At 35.9% G+C, this 21,355-nt stretch overlaps 1 long non-coding RNA gene across 1 annotated transcript in view; it reads left to right on the forward strand.

Moving 5' to 3' along the window:
- The window catches only part of LOC141325647 (uncharacterized), a 129,088-nt gene that overhangs the window by 107,346 nt on the left and 387 nt on the right, over positions 1-21,355 (forward strand). The window lies entirely within an intron of this gene.

Here is a 21,355-nt window from a genome sequence, read left to right on the forward strand (position 1 = left end):
ATACAGAAATCACTACTGAATTGTTTCAGTATTTTTGTACCAAATTAGGGGAGTTCTGTTAATAAGAGTACTGATAATTATTACTCTACTATACCCATCATTAATTAAATATTTAATCTTTTTCAGTAAAAGTAAAACATTTTAATCAGTGGTTGTATCATTCTTTGATTACTTTGTACTTTATGTGATGTGTTGAATTATCTGTGTGAATGTCTTGCCAGCACTTTACATGGTTAAATAATAGGTGTCATGTTTAAAATGCAATGGCTTAGTATATGTAGAAAATAACACTGAATAAATGGTGATTTAATAAATGAATGCACTGTTTTTGCTAATTTTCTGTTGGAATTTAATGATTTCGTATTGGTTTGCATGTATGCAATGTACATACAACCCCCGCTTTAAGGCTACCGATGGGGAGGGGAGTCACACGATGACGCATTGACGTGGGCGTGGTGTCTGACGTCACACATGGATGTGGGCGGGGTTGGATGTCCACCGCAGGCTGCAGCGAGCCCTACTTGCCGAAAGGAGGGAAAGTAATGCGGGGAAATGACTTTGCGCGTGCACAAGGTGAGCTGGTGTTTTTTTTTTTCTTTTAAAAGCCGATCTGCACAAATAAATAAAAAATTACTTAAAATTATAAACTCGCATCATGGTATTGAGCATCAACAGTCTTCGTGAGTGAGGTTTAGTAGAGAAAAACAAACGAAATATTAGTAAAAAACAAAAAAAAAAAAAACAAAAAAAAAAAAACACATTTTTGGAGAACGGACCTCTTGGAACTTTAAATGAATACCCCTGCTCTAATTTATTTATATCTAATTCATTTATTTTTATAATATACCTAGGGTGTTTCTAAACATTTGGAGGGCAACAAATAATTTTATTTTATAGAATACAGATGAACAGTGACTAACACAATCGCACATTAAACAATAATGTTTTTTTCTTCTTTCTTTAGTTTTTTTTTTATTTTAGAAGAAGGAATGCTCAGAGCTCTTAAAAAGAGCTAAAAAAAGCAGTTTTAAAAGAATTGAAAAAAACTGCACCTTAGCCAACCCAATATTAGCTGTCACATTCTTGCAGAGAGCAGTGAGGTTAGTGGACAGGGAGAGGGTTGGCAAGGTTGTGCAAACTGTAAAAAACTGCAACATCATATAACAGGAAAAAACTAAACAATTAAATCTTTAAATCTAATTGAAGAAATCAAAAGAACCATGGCAGATTCAGACCCAAAGTCCACCCTTATATGGTATGTGTAAATCATTATGCATTACCTTATCTTGCTTTTCTGTCTTTGCCTCATCCTAACTTACCTTGCTTTTCTCATTCTGTTTTTACAGAAAAAGTTCTTGAGTTGTGGTTTGAGTACATTTCAACTGAAAAGAAAAAGAGAAAAATTGCAGACAAATTTCTCACGTGAGAAACTGTCTGAAATTTCTTGCAGCACCAAAAACACCATCAATGGACCTAAAATGCCTTTGGAACCAACAGAGGATAAAAGAGTATGTATGCTTTGATTTTTTTAAACATTTTTGTTGTAGTTTTTTGTTGATAGGGCTGTCAGTTACTACATGGTTCCAATGCTTCTTGAAAGTAAATACATTTCAGACACATGGAATCAAGGACTGTAAAGTACTTGAGAATTACTCGCATTTGAAGCTAAATTGCCAAATGAACTCCATTTTTAAGAGTAGGCGAGTAGGCAGAAGCCACTGCCTGAATGAGATTCACTCATTCACTTTGATGACTTCATTGATAACTTCTATGTCTCACTGTGTGTCTGTCTGTCTGTCCACAGTGGGTATAGAAAAGAATCACCCCCTTTAAATAATCATATTTTGTTGCTTTGTAGCATGAAATTAAGACAGACACTGTTTTGTTTAATGTTTTGGACATCTTTATTTATTCAGTGCAACTTTTAACATCAAAGTATCTGTCTATCCATCCGTCTCTGTCTGTCCGTCCATCCATCTGTCTGTATTCAAATTCAAAATTGCTTTATTGCCATGACTGTAAATATTACAATATTGCCAAAGCTTGGGATATATGTTCAAACACAAACGTAACAATGAATAGATAACAAAATTTACACTTAAAAAACAGTGAGTCAAATTGGAACTTGAACATTTGAAAATGCAGTGTTTAACACATAAACACACATAATGAGGGTCACTTTGGTGGACAGCAGGGAAACACTGAGGTCAGATATAATGCACACATTACACACATTCACCTGCTGTCTCTCAGGCTGTGGCACCTCCACACATATCTCACAGCCAATGCTGCTGTGTGTCCTCTGCTAGTATTACCTTTATTTGTTCCTCTTCAGTCATGACTGTAAAGTTCTTTATGATGCTTTTGAATTTGTTCATGTAGAGGTCTCTTATTGATTGTCTATAGCAGTGGTTCTCAAAGTGGGGTCCGTGGCGCACTTCCTGGGGGTCCGTGGAAAGTTTGCCACAAAATATAATCAAACCCGGAGAAAGTGCAGGGACCATCGTCATTTCTCCCGCGTGCGAAACGTTAGACCAATGAGAATTCGGCTTTTACATTATGTCAATCTACGTGACGCATTGCTGCCACACACTTATTTTTTCCCACTCAGCTATGTCGTAATAACGAGATCTTTTCTCGTAAAAACTACATCTTTTCTCGTTAAAACGACAATTTTCTAGTTAAAACGACATATTTTTCTCGTAATAACGACATATGTCATAAAAACGATCTGATGTTCCTGTTATAGATGATATGATTATATTATGTGAGGGAGCTAAGCGTTTGTCCGCGCTGCCTTCGCCACAGTCCTGACCTAAAGGAGAATGCACGCTGCTGGAGTTATATAGAAATACACTGTTTTAATAATTTTAATGTAATTGTTTCAATTGTAGCGGCTTGTTTATTAGGATTAATCTCCAATCTGCCCTCAGACCCAGAGGATTTAAGATGATCAGATCAAAACTGTTATTTTTGACTCTGAGCTTGGAATATTATTTGGATGAAAGTTTGATTTTACAGAAAATGTAGGCCTAAATAGTATCAGAAATAAATAAGAAAAATGACACACGTTTGATCGTGTTATGATGATGATGATTTCGTTCTGTTTAAAAAATGAAAAATAAATGATTTTTTTTTTCATGAAAAGAGTGCTTATGCTTTAATATTTGTCCGTGAGCGGCCCTGAAAAGCCACTTTTCATCTCTGCCTGTCTACTGTCTATCCCATCATGCAGAATACATGTTCGTCTGATGTACCGCTCTGCAAATTAGTCACAATAACGTTTCATTGCAAGTCTCATTTATAAAACGCAACACTGCACTTCTCGGGTCGGCGCCAGCGCGATCCCTTACATTGTGATTACAGAGGAAAGAAATATAAAAGTTTGCTTTATTTTATGAACTTCCACGATAACAACAAAACGTTACAAATTGACTTTGTAAAAATACAGGGTGCGCTCTCGCAATTTATGTCTCTATGCAGCTTGAAAGGTCTACGTCAATAAAAGAATCGAAAACAAAATTGTGTTTATTTAATTCGTATAAATCCAACAAGAGTTAGTGTACAGTCTTTAGTACAGATTTGTGGCTTGATTCAGCTAAAGATAAAATTTAATAATGTATAATAAATAATTTATCATTTGTATATAATCATACTAAGTATCAAGGCCGCCCAGGCAATCAAGCAATAAGCAATGTGTTTTACCCACGAACAAAAATACGAAAAATCGAGTTTTTCGTTTTTCCGTTTCTCAAGCAAAATGAAATAATAATAATAGGCCACTCACATTTTTATTATGCTTATTATTATTATTATTATTAGGCGTAGGCCCTATTATTATTTTTATTATAAAATCTTAAGATAATCAAAACTATTAATTCTGAATAATTGACTTTTTGATTGATTTAACAGCAAATCGAAATACGAGCAGAAATAAATATAATTCATAATAAAAAATATAATAATAGGCCTAATAATAATAATAATAGCTTAATTATTATTATTATTATTAATATTATTTCGTTTTGTTTGAGAAAAGGAAAAACGAAATTAAGCTAGATTTTTGTATTTTTGTAATTATTCTGGATGATGCGATAGACAGCAAAGACAGGTTGAGTTGAAAAGTGGCTTTTCATTGCCCCCCACATAATTAAAGCTCTCTTTTTACCCACAGACAAAAATACTAAAACTGATTTTTTTTTTCATTAATTTTGTTCATTTTTGAAACAGAACGAAATTATTATTATCATAATACAACCAAACCGTTTGTCATTTCTCTTTTATTTCTTTATGATCGTATTTCAATTTTCTGTAAAATCTAACTTTCATCCAAATAATATTCCAAGCTCGGAGTCGATTATTCAGAAATAACAGTTTTCATCTGATCATCTTAAATCTTCTGGTCTGAGGGCAGATTGGAGATTAATCCTAATAAACAAGCCGCTACAATTGAAACCATTACATTAAAATTATTAAAACAGTGTATTTCTATATAACTCCAGCAACGTGCATCCTCCTTTATGTCAGGACTGTGGCGAAGGCAGTGCGGACAAACGCTTAGCTCCCTCACATAATATATAATCATATCATCTATAACAGGAACATCAGGTCGTTTTTATGACATAATATCTCGTTATTACGAGAAAAGATGCCGTTTTAACGAGAAAAGATGTCGTTTTTACGAGAAAAGATGTCGTTATAACCACATAGCTAAGTGTGGAAAAAAAATATGTGTGGCAGCAATGCATCACCGTATCAATCTGCCAAAACATTTCCCTCAGACTTTAACTTCACGTCTCCAGCTAATGAATGAAAGACAATTAAACCGGCGCATTATTTTCAGCACTCCCCCCGCTTTAATTCTGGGCCAATAGAAACTTTGTTGTTACATTACGTCAATCCGTCAAAGCACTATAAAAACGCTAACGTTACTAGGCTAGAATCCACAATGGATAAATATTTAAAAAGGTCAAGTATTGATAATCCCAAATTGGTGCATTGTCATTGTATTTTATATCTGAGCACTATACTTATCCTTAACAAACATCTTTTGCACTATTTTCATTGTGTTCCAATGTTTCTGCAGTGTTAATTGTTAAACTGGGTAAACATACTCTCTTTTTATTGCCTGTTACTGCATTGGTGCATTGTCATTCTATTTTATATTTTAGCACTATATTATCCTTATCAAAAATCCTTTTGCACTATATTGACTGTGTTCCACTGTGTTGCTGCAGGGTTAATTTTTACTTGTCCCCCACCCCACCCCCCACACACAGCAGTTAAACATATATTTTTCTAACACATGAAGTCATTCCAAAAAAGTTTGATTCTCTCTGTTTATTGCCTGTTATTGCGTCAGTGAATTTTCATTGCATTTTAGGACTATACCTATAAAAGCCTTTTGCACTATTTACATTGTGTTCCACTGTGTTCTTGCAGTTCATTTTTACTTGCTCAACCCTTTCCCATCGTTCTCTCTCTCTCTCTCTCACACACACACACACACACACACACACACACACAATTTAGCTATTACATTTGTGTTGCGGTTATGAGGGGGTCCTTGGAATTTTTTTCTGCCCTATGAGGGGTCCCTATCTCCAGATAGTTTGAGAACCCCTGGTCTATAGGGACTTATAAGGGACATATACATAGTTACTGCCAAATGTTAATATTGTAGCTGGACGGAGGGACTCCAGTGACAAATTCAGCAGTGTGGTGAGTTCACCAGTAATATTTTTCTTTAGTTTGTCCAGTTCGCTAACAAGCTTGTCAGTCGTTAGCGGGGTTGAAATGTCATCTACCATGTTGCCGCTGTCAGGGCCAAGGTGAGACGTCTTGGACTGACAATTACAATATAGAGAGGACAGACATAAAGATTTTTTTTTTATATAATTGTTAAAAAATAAAAATGCTGTAATTCATTTGAATTAACTAGATTGAAAAACAAACACAAATGCCCTTGTTGACACTTTTTTTGCTAAAAACTTAATATTTACAAATTTCTATTATTTTTCCCCCTGTCTTCTGCCTATGGTTTGTGACATTTTCTGTAAAACAACACAATTTCTCACATTAAGCAATGTATTATCTTTTACTTTATAGGATGTCCCACTTTAGCTGAATGCTACTGTTCCAATTTATCTAACATGTTTAGGTAAATTGGTAAATTAGGACAGTAACCAAACTTAATATTTAAAAAATATTATTACTGTTTGAATTAGAAATTAAATCTTAACAATTTCAATAGACCCAAACTATGTGCCAAAGTATCTGAATACTTTCCATACCCACTATATGTATGTATGTATGTATATATATATATATATATATATATATATATATATATATACACACACATACATATAGTGGGTATGGAAAGTATTCAGACCCCCTTAAATGTTTCACTCTTTAAAGGTCCACTGAAGTGCCTTGAAACACTCAGCGTTATTCTATGTGGTGACGTACTTTTAACTGAAACAAAAACATTTCACCCAGCCCCGCCCACTTATTTTGAATACCCAATAGCGTTCCCTTAATATCTGCTCGGGCCAGAGCTGTTGAGCTCGGTAAAGCCGCATTTGTAAGCTTATGACAGCCACAGACTAATAAATTACCCCACAGATTCAATATGAAACTCTTGCTAGAACAAAATAGTGATCATTATCATGCTGAGGCTGTTTAGTTTAATACATGCTGATCGCACATATGAGCGCTTATGATCTGCTCCGGGTTAATGAGTCTCTGTGTAGGGGGCGGGACACTACGGACTCTAGAGAGAGCATTTGATTGGACAGAACGTTTGATGAGAAACTGAAGTGCATGGTGATATAATCAAAAATTTTCCGCTACAGGGACAGGGCGACTGGTTGCAATCGAGGGAAAGATGAATGTGGCCAAGTACAAGGATATCCTGGACGAAAACCTTCTCCAGAGTACTCAGGACCTAAGACTGGGCTGAAGTTTTACCTTCCAACAAGACAATGACCCTAAGCACACAGCTAAAAGAACTGACTGTTCTTGAATGACCCAGCCTGACTTAAACCCAATTGAACATCTCAAGAGAGACCTAAAAATGGACTCCCAAAAAGACTCATGGCACGAATTAGATCAAAAGGGTGCTTCTACTAAACACTGAGAAAAGGTTCTGAATACTTAGGACCATGTGATATTTCAGTTTTTCTTTTTTAATAAATCTACAAAAATGCCAACAATTCTGTGTTTTTCTGTCAATATGGGGTGCTGTGTGTACATCAATGAGGAAAAAAATGAACTTCAATGATTTCAGCAAATGGCTGCAATGTAACAAAGAGTGAAACATTTAAGGGGGTCTGAATACTTTCCGTACCCACTATAGGTCTGCTATAAGTGTGTGTGTAGCTCAGACACACATACCTGCATGACAGAGACAGATCACAGAGGACAGAGATGGAGACACCAATGTAACCTGGTTGCTACGTCACTATAGAGTCAGATCGCTGCTTTTATTTTGTGAGAAACCACAGGAAGTCCTGTTTCCCATTTGCGCTAGCTTCCCAGCTGAGTGTTTAGGCCCAGTCAAAACAATGCAGCCTCTATGCCTGAAAAACCCTGCAAAAGCTTATCGACATACAGTTGCATCACTTTTCATTAATTCAAGTACTGACATTTTTATTGATTGGATTATTTACAATTTAGCTTTAGCACACATTCAGTGTCTTGCTTTGCTCGTCATCTGGCTGAAATGCAAACTGCGACTACATAAGTCTGCTGGTGGTCTTGTGCTAGAGCTTCTAGCATATTTGATTTGACAGTGAGTGTGACTCATTAAAAAGTTCAGCCTCAAAAAAGTGCTCCCACTTTAGCTGCAGATTTCAAAAGTTTGAATAACTTAAAACTACCAAGGAGATAGAAGTGAGGTATTTTAAAGCACATACGACCCCTGCCATCATCCCGAAGCAATTTTTGTCCTTGTTTTCCACAATACCAGCTCTTTAAAATGACTCTAGTTTGCAGCTAGGCTACAGCCAGATCGGAATTTCTAGTCTTTGCTTATTGGAAATGTACAGGACAACACCAACAATTGTTCAATTGATAGATAATTAATTCAATAAATAAGGTTAAATATATGCAATCACACCTTCAACCATCAATTTATAGATGGCATTCACATTCTCTAAGCATGTGTTAGCGGATGTGCTAAGTTGGGCATGTACTGTATTGGCAGCATCATTTTAGTTTGGTATGTGTGCGTCCCTGTCACCATCTTAGGAGGATGTGCAATCAGCAGCAGGGGCTTCATGCCAAGGGCATACAACTTCTCAAGCTGGAACAGAGAGGTAGAGAGATCAATTGGATATATACACAAAACGGTAGTTTACAGCTGAATTTTTCCCTCAAGCTTGATCTGAAGTTACATCAAACCTAGAAAAAATCTACAAACAATCAAACTTTTTTTTTTTTACATATTTTTTGGATAGATCAATTTGAGGAGTTTTATGAGTTTCAACTCCCTACACATAATAGTTTGGAAAAACCAGTAAACATGAATTATATTCTTATTAATAGTGTGGATCTATGAGGCAATATATTATACCAGTTATTATACCAAGACATTTATTTGCTTATGTAAAAATAATAAAACACATTTGGTGAATGAGTTGATCGTAAAACTAAATACCAGAAAGGCAGCATCATCAAGAATGTGGGACTTTATTTTTATTTTTTCTATGGATGCCAAGCACTGCTTCTGCTGACTTTTAAAATTTTCCAGCTTTTTTTGAAGTCTAACATGTTAGGGTTGTGGATGTTTGCAAAACAAACAAATTTTAAGTCTGCAATATATTTTTCCCCGCAGTTTGGGCAGGTCTTTTTTGTGATCCTCCAGCCATTACTGGACAGAAATAGCTGGGAGTGAGATACAGAGATTAAAAGATTTTTACCTATTCTTTGGAAGGTGGAAGGGATGGAAGGCCACAGATTTGTTTGAAAAGACGATAGGGGAAAAAGTGCGGAGAAACGCCTCTTTGAATTAAGCAAACTGCAAGCATTTGTCCTGCAAGCCTATACATCCCATTGTCTAGAGCTGTAGAGGAAAAACACTAACTAGAGCCAAAGCTAGTGACTCAGAAGGCCCCTGGAAAATATGGTGCTGCTGAAGCTGGCCATTGAGGAGGCAACAAAACTCTTTGCCTCACCTTCATCAACAGCCCCTTCGCCCACTCCGCTCTCGTCCACGAAAACCATGTCTAGCCTGGACTCTGGATCAAAGGTGGACCGACTGAAAGCTCTCACCGCACAATCAATTCTTCCCCATGGAGGACATTAATTTGATTGCCAGAGTGAGCCCTCTGCATCACCCTTGACTGCATGGAATGCAATGTCACTAATATCCAAACACCTGTATTGCACACAAAAAAATACATTGATATACACTCCATGTAAAAAAAGAGGGAATTATATATAACAACAACAACAACAACAAACAAACAAACAAAAGATTTAAATGTTTTTTTTTATTAATTGTAACCATACCATAATATTTCTTTCCAAGTTCTGGCACTTTTAATTATCAAGTGCTGGACATTTTGGCTACCTGAAAGGCATCAGGTAATCATTACAAAGGTAAAAAAGAAACTGCCACTGTAAATCAGCTGTGGAATGGTGATTGGCAAAGATTTTAAAATCGTGAAGTTTTAGTCTATTTTATTCTGCAAAAATAATTTACATTGGTGAACTCTTGTTGCGTTGTTAATTGCCACAATCACACTCACGATACGCCGACTGTCAAAAGTCCAATTTTTCAGCTTTCCAGCTTGGAAAAAGCACCTTGGATCCCAAGTGTCTGAGTAAACAAAATGGCGTGGGTAGCAGCAGTTAGACAGAAAAGCATTTCTTTTACCAAGATCCCTAGGCACATGTTTGTTTGTTCAATGCATTTCCATAAAGGTAAATTAAAAAACAAAGTACATCCGGCTGATTTTGTTGTTAAAGCATGGCATTTAAATATAGTGTGTAGCTACATTGCTAATTTTGCACTACAAATTACTTGAATAACCACATTACAATTTGAATAAATGCGGTCATTTGTTTTAGGCAAACCAGCATATGAAATGTTAAGAGTGTGTTCCAGACTGGGATCCATCGCTGCATCTCGGGCACACAGAAGTCAACCCTGCTGAAAAAAAACAGCATATGCTGGTTAGGTATGTTTTGGTGCTGGGATGCTAGTTGTAGCTGGTTTATGCTGGTCCTTTGCTGGCCCATGACCAGCATAAACCATCAAAGGACCAGAATAAACCAGCAACATGACCAGCATTAACCAGCTAAGGACCAGCATAAACCAACAAAGGACCAGCATAAACCAGCATTCCAGCACCAAAACATACCTAACCAGCATATCCTGTTTTTTGTCAGCAGGGAAAGCAACAGAGTGTGGGCGGTTTAACCCGATGTAAAAGGAGGCAAAAAGTTATCTATTATCGAAAAGTAATCATTATCTGTTTTTCATATTGCATACCACATTGTAATAATAAATGTAAAAAAATTACGAACATTTCTGTATCCCTTTATTTGTGTATAACACACTAAGGTAAATGTGTACAGTTCACAGTAACATAAGAATCAATAAAATTGAAAAGTTCAGTTCCACTACTACTATAGTCCAAACACAACAGCTTTAAGACATAACAGTGTTGTAAACTTCAAGTATAAAGAACACAGCTAACAATGCAGTTGGTAAAAAAGGCAAATAACTATTGAACATAAAAGCTCAGTTCTACTATAGTGCAAACACAACAGGTGTAGGATGTAATTGTAAGTGATGTAATTTCAAGTCCAACTACCAGATGGATAGATAGAACAGGTGTAGGCTGGAACATCAGTGACAGTTTTGTTCCCTCGTACCCGGATTGCTGCTTCAATTTTAAACAGGACAGCCCCAATGTGTGTGCAAGACTCTGCTATGCCAGCCATGCATGTGCAGTGCGCACACTCCACTTGGCCACTAGAGCTGAGGATCGTTAAGGCGTTGAGAGTGCAAAACCTAAAACATAAATAACACTGTAAGGTATCAAATTAATAATAAAATAATGCATTACACTATATAGATAGATAGATAGATAGATAGATAGATAGATAGATAGATAGATAGATAGATAGATAGATAGAACTAAAGTGGTGACAGAGTTGAGTGTTTGTGCGAACAACAGTTTTCTGCTCGTTAAGATGGAAATCTGCAGGTCCTTCACACATCCATTAGTTAATTGCAGGTGGGCCTTGAGAGATTTATAATTTCGAAATTGTTCAGATGTGTTTGCACTGACACCACAAACAAGGTAGGAAAACACATCTGGGAATGTTATGTGCGGTAACTCATTTAGATCGCCTAACCACTCTTTATGCTCATACGGATCAAGCCCATTGATTACTTTTAGTTTTTCTAAATTCCTCAGCTTTGACACTTCATTAAGCTTTTCTCTGTATGGAAGAATTAGCTTTTCTTGGATCGGTGTTTTTTTTTTTTTTATTACTATCTTGTAATACTGACAGCTGAAGACCTTTACCTAAAACATGGCGGCGACTACCCATAATTCAATGCGCAGTGATGTAGTTTGCCAACTAGACGAGTAGACAAATATGAATGTTTATACATAACCATACTGAAAATAAGTTTAAAATGTTAGCTGATGCTAACTGTCTAGCTAAGCCTTTTGGTGCTAATTTCATGTAATTATTTGTCATAAATTCGAATTATTTATGTTCAACCACCTAGATAGATTACATCTGAGGGAAAAACGAAAGTATGTGATGTTCAGAACAGTAATTATCAAAGTGGGAAGTAATGCCCTCTGGGGCCATTTGCCCGGGAGTGTTTTTACACCACAGACAAGGTTTGAGAAGAATAAATCTTTATGAAAATATAATTATATTAGTTAACTTAATACATCACTCTCATCAATGTAGTCCATATTAACAACAACAACAACAACAAAAAATATACCCATATCTTGACTCCAAATAGTGGTTATTTTGGGAAAATCCCAGGTTATATAACCTATATAAAATTGCAAAATAAGTCTATCAGTATTATTTCAAGTACATAAAGAATCAAGTACTTTTGTACTTTCACTTGAGTAAAATTTGAAATAGGAGAGAAGAAATGTGAGAGGAAAAATATTAAAATAATTAAATTAAAAATACACAAATAAATAACATAACATTGATAAGGAAAGGATATTACATTTAAGTTTAAGGCTAACTGCTACACACAATTTAGCACATTGGAAAAGGAAACCCATCCCCAGCACTCAACCTAAATTGGCCCAGGTCTGTATGGCCATATCTCACCCAAAATCAGACAAGCCCTTATGGTCCGTAATTGGGCCAAATATCACTAAATGCGCCGTGTCTCGGTGCAAATTGCTCAAATCTGCACATCCAAGCCTGGCCAAATCTGGCAACCATTATTGGGCCACAGCTGGCTCACTTTTGGTAAGCAGCCGCCAGAACACAGACGACTGAGCCGCCACTCAGCTGCAGTTGGCCTGATTGTTCTGGCTACCTGGGCACTGATAAGCTACTACTATAAATATTGTAGAATATTGTCCTCTGTCCTAATAAAATAATGTTTAGCTTTAACTTACTAGCTTGCCACCATTAAGGTTAACTAGCACGGCTAGGGCATTAGCCAAAACCCAAACTCAAAATGTTATAGTATTTCCAAGTTGAACATTTTGTACATTGTGTTATTAACTAATTATTGGAGCTAATTATCATGACTCACCCCAATATTTGTCCCTTGAAAAATTTCTCCTGCCAGCGCCCCCAGTAAGTCTTCGTGAGGTCACTACCTTTAGGGTCAAAGTCCTTAATGTATGATATGGGGACGATTTCTTTACACAGGTCCTTTTTATATTTACCATAGGTGAACATATTTTCTATTCTATTTTATAGTTGAATTATAGTAAGCAAATTTGTTGCGTAAAGTTGTCCAAAGTAAGTTTAACATTACCGCAGGAGCAAATTGAACTCTTAAAGGCGGGAAGCGCGAGATGCACTGTTGCTTTGGTTACAGACTACAGTCATATACTGCAGTGGTTTTCAAACCCGTCCTGGAGGCCCACGCCCTGCACATTTTGCATGAATCAAATCATCAGCTCATTAGTAGAGACTGCAAGACCTGGGGCATTTCTCAATACCAAGTTCGCAAAGTCTGGACTTGCAAGTTTATACTTGGCAAGTTACTGGAGGACACAAGTCTGGTAATCCTGCAATTGGAACAGCAGAATACTTAATAGCGTCACTCAACATGCCATGCTTACTTAAATTAACTTCACTGTATGTTTTTTTATTTTTTATTGTATTAAACATGTTACCTTGTACTTAATATGATATTAACCAACTGCCTCTCATGTGGTTCAGGGATCATCTCACTACTCTGATTATATTTACATTGTTTTAAAATAAAATAAAATGCGAAACAATCATTTTTTTAATATATAAATTTTAAAAAGCGGGAAAAACAATGGGAAGTTGATGGATGTTGTGAGGAAAAAATAGACACCAGCCAAAAGAAAAGTGAAATAAGTAAATTAATTAATGATTTAATCAATCAAATGTAACATCTTGGGATTGCCATTGCAGTTGGTATACTCTACCGAGATGCTGAAGAGGAGGCTGCCGAACTGAGGAGAAGAGTACTTCAAAGAAGAGCCAGGATGCAGCAGAGGATGCAGAAAAGAAGTGCCTTATTAGCATGTCTCTAGCTTTGTACGTTTGGTTTGTCTAATTACTATTTCTTTATTATTTCATATATCTTAATAAAAAGTAATACAATAATGAAACAAAAAGTAACAATAATGCAGGGGTTTTCAAAGTCTAAGACAGTGGGCCTCCCTTTTGACAGAGCTTCACTCAGCTTCGTTCTTTCTAACAAATTCGTTCAGTTTGCTGAAAATTTGTTCACCTGTTGTGTGGGTGGGCAAAGGACTACTAAATACAAACTCTTTTTGAATGTCCATGTTTTTCACATGCCGCACATATGTTAACAGCTGAGCGCAGCTGGCCACATCGGTGGATTCGTCGATCTGGAGTGCAAAAAATAGGCTGTGTCTGACGCTGTCTAATATTTGTTCCTTCACATCCTGTGCCATATCTGAGATGCGCCAACTTATTGTGTTGTCAGAGAGCGGGACAAAATCTATCTTAGAAGCTGCTGCCTCTCCTAGCATCACGGAACAAATGTCCTTTGCTGCCGGCAGAATTAACGTCTATCCAGTGGTATGTGCTTTGCCTGCCTTGGCAATATGCAATGCAACGGGATATGAAGCTTCAGTGGCCTTTCTATTTAATTTGACAAAATCTTCCACAATTTGTTTCTCCTGAAAAATTCTGGAGCTTTTCCTGCTACCTCAACATGCTTGGTTTCAAGGTGTCGCCAAAGTTTTGCGGGTCTCATGCTGTCATTAGCCAAAATATCTTGATAAACCACGCATAAAGGTCATGGTTCATCAGCTGGTCCTGTCCACGTAAATGCTAAACCCAAATACTGACTATCATATCGTCGTCTTTTGGGTTTAAGGCCTGAAGTTGAAGGCTTTGAATCGGGGGGTCTCAGAAACCGCTCAATTGCATGATTAGACATTTACCTGCTTGCCAAATAGAAGCGAATTCACAGCTATGGCCGACTGGGTGAAAAATGTTTTTCTTAGTTTTGACGCTTTTTTTATAGCTTTGTTTAAGTAAATAGACATTTAGTAATCATCTTTAAGATGTCTATGGTCGCTATACGTAATAAAATGTGTTGTACAGCGGAATCACAAATATACTTTAACGTTTCTGTCTCACATCTTGACACCTTATGCAAATCAGCAGTTTACGATACAGTAGCTCCACAAATACAATTTTAAGACAGGGAACCGTGTTTTGGTTTGTAATACTCACATTTGTAAACACCCTCGTCGCGGTTCTCAATCACGTTCGATGATGACGTTTTGGCCTCCTGGAATTGAAAAGTGTGCATCAGATGAACACTTCAGAATCTGGGCTGAAGCAGTAGGACATTGGGGATTTCTCGCCTACTCTTTTATGAATATTGAGGTTTCGAACGTACTTCTTTCTTCACATACTCTTTTTTTCCTACTATAAGTACGCATATTCTAATGCACTTTAAGTATACGCTCGTCTGAATCTCACGAGAATTAGTGCACTGGTCTACTAATTCTCGCCTACTCTTTTATGAATATTGAAGATTCAAACATACTTATTCACTCGCCTACTGCTTTCTGCCTACTATATAGTATGGAACTATGCAGTTTCGAACGCAGCGATAGTGTAGGCATATAACATGCATTTCATTTTAAATGTCCAGAGTGCCATTTTCTTCAAGGCACTTCACTATCTCCATGAGACTGAGCACTAACGCTTTCTCTTCCTTTCCTTCAAAGAGCAACTGAACCATCGACCAGCCTACACAAGACTTCAATGGTCTTTCTTGAAGAGAACACAACTCCAAAACATGGGTAAAATTTGGTTTTGTTAAAGGTGCCTTAGAATGCATTATAGAGAATATTTTAAATTGTTCTCTGATACCTACATAGAAGGTATATGGCATAGGAAAGGGAAAAAATCTCCAGAAATGGTTTTACAGGTCCATTTACAACCCTAGGATTTGACCCTAGAATGAAATGCTCTGTTATTGGCTTATTTGGAAGCTTCATGAATATTAATGAGCTCTGCTCTGATTGGCTGTTTCACAGAGCTGCGTATCTCTAATAGCTCGCACATGGATAAAAATATATATTTAATTAGGAGCTCTAGCCGCTTTTAATATGCGGTTTGTTGAATCTGCTGTTTTGAATCTTAGTCTCATTACTGTGATGCATGTGCTCTGTGTAAAGTTATAATGCAGAGGGAGTGCTTCTTACCACACACGTTCAGCTGTATGACAGTGATTCTCCAGATCTGTAAATCATTCGCCATCATCAGCACAGTTATTTCTCCATCATTCACCATCATCAGCACAGTCATCTCTCTGTTTACGTGGTAAGTGAAATCCTATGTATTGCAATGTAACAGGCTAGCGCTAGCATTAAGCTAACCATGTCCCTTCAGTGGCTTGCCTTGTTTTACTGATGTGCTGACGTTACCGATGATTTGGCGATGCAAATGTTGGAGGCGAAACTATTAACGATCCTGGGAAAGTTGCGTAACAGTCTAATTATGTTGAAATTGACCTATTTTTCGGTAGTCTTTTGCAAACACTAGATTTATATAAGAAGGAGGAAACGATGGAGTTGGAGACTCATGGTATGTCATGTCCATGTACTGAACTGTTATTATTTAACTATGCCAAAGGTAAACACAGTTTTCCATTGTAGTATTAATTAGCTCAAATTTATAATGATTCAAATAAGGAATCGAATCGAAAGATTCGAAACTTGATTAAATTGATTCAGAATTAATAGATTACACTTCTTAACCATTCGTCCAGCAAAGTGGTCAATTCAGTATAATCAATAAACTCAAAAAGGTTTATATTATGCTCCTGGCCAAGATCACAAATAAACCAAAATATTACGTTAGGAAATTTTAAAGCCGAGGTAGCTTGATCTAAACACAGATAGAACTTTTGTGAACATAAAATTCAAGACACTTCTTTTAATGAAACAATAATTTATTGACTACTCTAAGACACAAAACTAATCTACTAAAACACACACACACACACACACACACACACACACACACACACACACACACACACACACACACACACACACACACACAATTCAGGGAGTAAAATTTACAGAGTTTTGAATAGCATCCCAGAGTTCTAGTATTTCTTACTACTAGTTCTCAGATCGCAACCTTAGAAAATCACAAAAGCAGAGAGTTAGCTTTTAACTACTTAAGGGATATTTTGCACCAGTTTCAGCTAAGTAAAGGGAGATTTTGTTATTTGGGTTCGGTTCAAGCAGAGTTCCACGGGCTTGTCTTTAGCAGAAGGGAACCCCGGCTTTGCTGATAGGTTGCTCCTTGATAACGTCTTCTGGGAAACACATTCGTGAGGAGTGGACTGTTTGGGTTGCTGGAGCCGGTCTTCGGTTGCCTGGTTATGCGGTTTGATGCGCTCGGAGCTCTTCTGTATCTTCTGTATGTGAGTTTTGATGGCACAATCGTGTGCTTGGTCAAGTCAAGAGGTTGAGCGCAGATGGAAAAACACTCCAACCACAAGAGGCGAAAGGCGTGAGGAGAGAGAGCTGAGTTCTCTGAGTTCGCTCAGTTCTGTTAGGAAAATGAAGTTTTTAAACGGTCTGCTAGGGCACGTCCCACGATGCTGGGATCCAATGGCATTGCTAAAGGGGCGGGTCTCGCCACCCCCTTTCTGTCCTGTAATTCCTTCTGGTACGTGACTTATTAGGATATGGATTTCTCTGCAATTTTTGTTATTAACTTCAATAAACTATTTCAATGCAAGTATACACAATATCATTTTCTCGTTCATTCAGACAAACTGCAATCGTCAAGGTCATTCATCCCATATCAAACAATAGTATATCCCATACCGAAATGTAATATATGACATATATGTCCCTATATCAGAAGTGCTACTCTCATATATGTTAAATATAGGGCAATATATTATTATCACATATATACATCTTCTGGATATATGTAGATATATGTTTATAACATATATGAATTTCCCATAGTACAATTTGTATATAAACATATATTGAAAGTATATATATGGTCAACTTTTATATGGTATTGCATGTTATGACCATATATGTTTACAATATATATAAAAATTGTATATTGTATTATATGATAAGACCATATATGTTAACAATATATATCAAAATTACCAATGTATATATTGAATTTATGCAAGTTTATTAACCATTTATGCCTAAAAGATACTGCTTATTGTAAATCACATAACAAAATATTTTTTTGCTTAACTTTATTGTTTCAATTCAGTTTTCTGGGGAAAAAATACAGATGAATATATAACCTGTTCAAAAAATGCCAATGTACTAGTTACTTGTAGTAAAACGAATGTATTATTGAGTTATTGAGGGGAAAACACTTCATGTAACTGTTTGTCCATATGTGCTGTCATCATCAATGAACTAAAACGCATTTCATTAAAATACATGAGCGATTGAGTGCGTATGTCACAATACCGCTACTGCGCATGCGCCAAAATTCAAACTCACCCGCGCTAACGGCAGAGTCTGAGCAATGGCTGGGTAATGATACAAGTCATCTGCGGTAAGATGTTTTTCTTAGTAAGTGGAAGGATAACAAATGGGCCAATACATTCACATAATAAACGACAATGATTTTATAGACGGGCACGAAGACAGACCGACATCACTGAGAGGAAACGATGAAACGCCTTTGAATGTGGCAGCGGTGCAGGTAATTTATGCTAATTTACTCAACGCTTTATACCTACGCTAATATTTCATAGTAACTAAGTGTTATATGATTGTTTTGGTCTGCAAGACCAAATATATAGTCTCTATATAGAGCAGATAAGTTTTTTAAAATATTCCCTTGCATTGTTTTATATACGATGTTATGTTTACAGCTGCATTGATGTGTTTTGCAATTTGCTTGCATTAAAGTTAATTTTAGTTACTGGGTAGGTTAATGAACGATCTGTATGGAGATACTGTGAGCTCATTGTTTTCACTGGATAAGCAATGCCACATTTGGAAATTATTTAAAGCTGTCTGACAAAAATAACGGATGAAAATTATAATGTTTATCTCTGAGATGTAGTCTAGACTAGAACTATAAAACTGCAAAAAATGGAATTATTTAAATAAAAGCACCTTGAATTCATATAGTAAATTACAGTACTTGGTTATATTGCACCAAGTGCATTGACATGTCAGTGACATGCCTAGAGTGGGTGCATAAGCACATGCATGTTGTGTACATTGCATAAAGGTAACAGTACACTAAAGGATGTGATTATGGGGTTTTAAAAAATATGGTTAATCTATCGTAGTAAATTTTGTTCATATCTTTGCTGATAATTGTGCTATTCTCGTTTGTGTCCCATGAATAGGTAATGAGTCCCGAAATACTCAGAAAACAGAAATGGAGGCCGAACCTGCAGATGTGGATGGCAGTGATGTGAATGATGGAGCGTACACAGAAAAGGTTAAATATGTAGACAAATCAAATCAACAAAATATGTGTCTCCGTGTACTATTTAATAAAATTCTAGTGCATTTAATCTATAAATAACTGTAGAGGTTTTGGATATGGTAAGATTAAACTTATTTTAGTGAATGAAGTATCACATTTTAGCTATCATGTTGTTAGGGTGGGTACACAAAATATTATTTTATCCTTGCTTCAAGAAAATCCTCAATCTATCTGCTTTCTAACAGCTTCATATGGCCGTAAACATTTATCTTAAATGTGGCTTTAAGCACTATAGATTATTAAAGTTTCACTTTCTCTGTGACAAAGGCAGTAAATGTGGTGTGGGAAACTATTAATTGATTATTCTACAATTAATTGCACTATAAATTACACTACAATGCAAAACACAGTAAATTGATAAACTGTTTGGCGTGATGACGTTTAATGCCTCCGACAGGGCCTGTAGTCCCATTTAGCAGCATGTTAGCAACCATCTTTTTTAAGAAACATAAGAGTTTAAAAATTAAAATACGAATCAAAAGTGGGGTTTCACTGGTGTTTTTTTTATGTCATAGAATAAAATGTGAAAGGATTATGAGTTTGTGTGAACGGCGGACCTTATTTTAGGGGATTTAATCAAAATTGTCATTCAAAAATCCATGTAATAGTTCCACCCCTGTTTTCTCCAGGCCAAAACGATGCACATATTAGGTATTATGAATGTCAACACTTTAATTAATTGATGCTAAATAGCAAATTAAATTGTAACCTTAGCTGTGAACTCTGTCATTGAGCATTTGGGTTACTATATTTTAGTTCTTCATGTATATAGAGACATATTATTTGAATGGGCATGCAGGCTGTGCTCTGTTGTTCTGCCATGTCCTTATATATATAGGACAAGGACAGGAATATTTTACAACTACAACTTACAAACATATATACATAATTAGTATTCTGCAGTTTTAAAAGAATCTTTAACTTTACCAACTGTTTAATATTCAGTATATTTGTCATCTTATAGTAGTTTATCACTTTGGTACAATGTTGGATTGCAAGTCTTAAGTATATGGTTCAGAAAATTTATTGTAATTGTCTTATCAAAATCTAACTTTTATCTTTTTTTTTTGTACAGATGCTGGAATCCAGACATTTCTTCACCTGGGGCCTTCTGGGGATGGCAATAAACCAAAAACTAACCAAGCTGTGGGAATACAAACCTGTAGACCTTTAGCTGGACCACTACAATTGATGTTCTGTTTCTTATGCCTGTTCAGTGTTTTGATCAGTTATATATGTAATTGTTTCTTTTTTTCTGTTTGATTGTGCATGTCAGTAACATTTTTTTTAAATAAAGATGTTTCTTTGTGTAGCTTACTGTACCATTTAACATTTAAGGCTCAAGGTGTGAAATGTGCAATGCACTGCAACTTTGTAGAGTGTAGTGTCTCACATGTGTCCTGTATTTAAAGATCAAAGATCACATATTAAAATATTTAATATGCATGAAATATATGGTTTCATATATGTCTAATGTGTATATAACATAATAAAAAAATGCATATATCTCACATATATAAATAATTATATACATTCCATATATGGCAATACATGTATTCTACATACATAAACATATTTTTGTATGGGGTTGACTTATATGTCAATATATTAAATTGTTCCATTTTCTAATAGGAATCATATATGGATATGGCATATACAAGACATGTATTTAATACATGGGTATTTCATATAAGCACATATATTACATTTCGGTATGGGTTGATCCTAAAGCATGCACGCACGGGAGTCCGCCCCTGCACCGTTTCTCTCCTTAGCTCTGAAAGCCAAGATGTTTTACATAGTGTTGTGACATATTTATACAGATTTAACATTGTTTAACTCTATTGTATAACGCCTGTTTATGATGTAGCAGAACTATCGTCATCTTGTAAGTAATTATACATCTAACGCGTCATAAATGCTTATATTTAGTAGTTATGATATGTTTATACGTATTTAACAGTGTTTAACTTTTAATCTATATTACAACTGTTTGTAATGTATCAATAATATAGCCATCTCATTAATATAGTTAATGTGTAATGAAAGTTTATATTTAATACGAAATATATATATTTAATTTATTTATTAATTATTAAATGATCATTTATGATGAGGCATATTTGGCTTCAGACCGTCTCTC

The sequence above is a fragment of the Garra rufa genome, chromosome 2, assembly GCF_049309525.1.
Source record: "Garra rufa chromosome 2, GarRuf1.0, whole genome shotgun sequence".
Classification (NCBI taxonomy): Eukaryota; Metazoa; Chordata; class Actinopteri; order Cypriniformes; family Cyprinidae; genus Garra; species Garra rufa.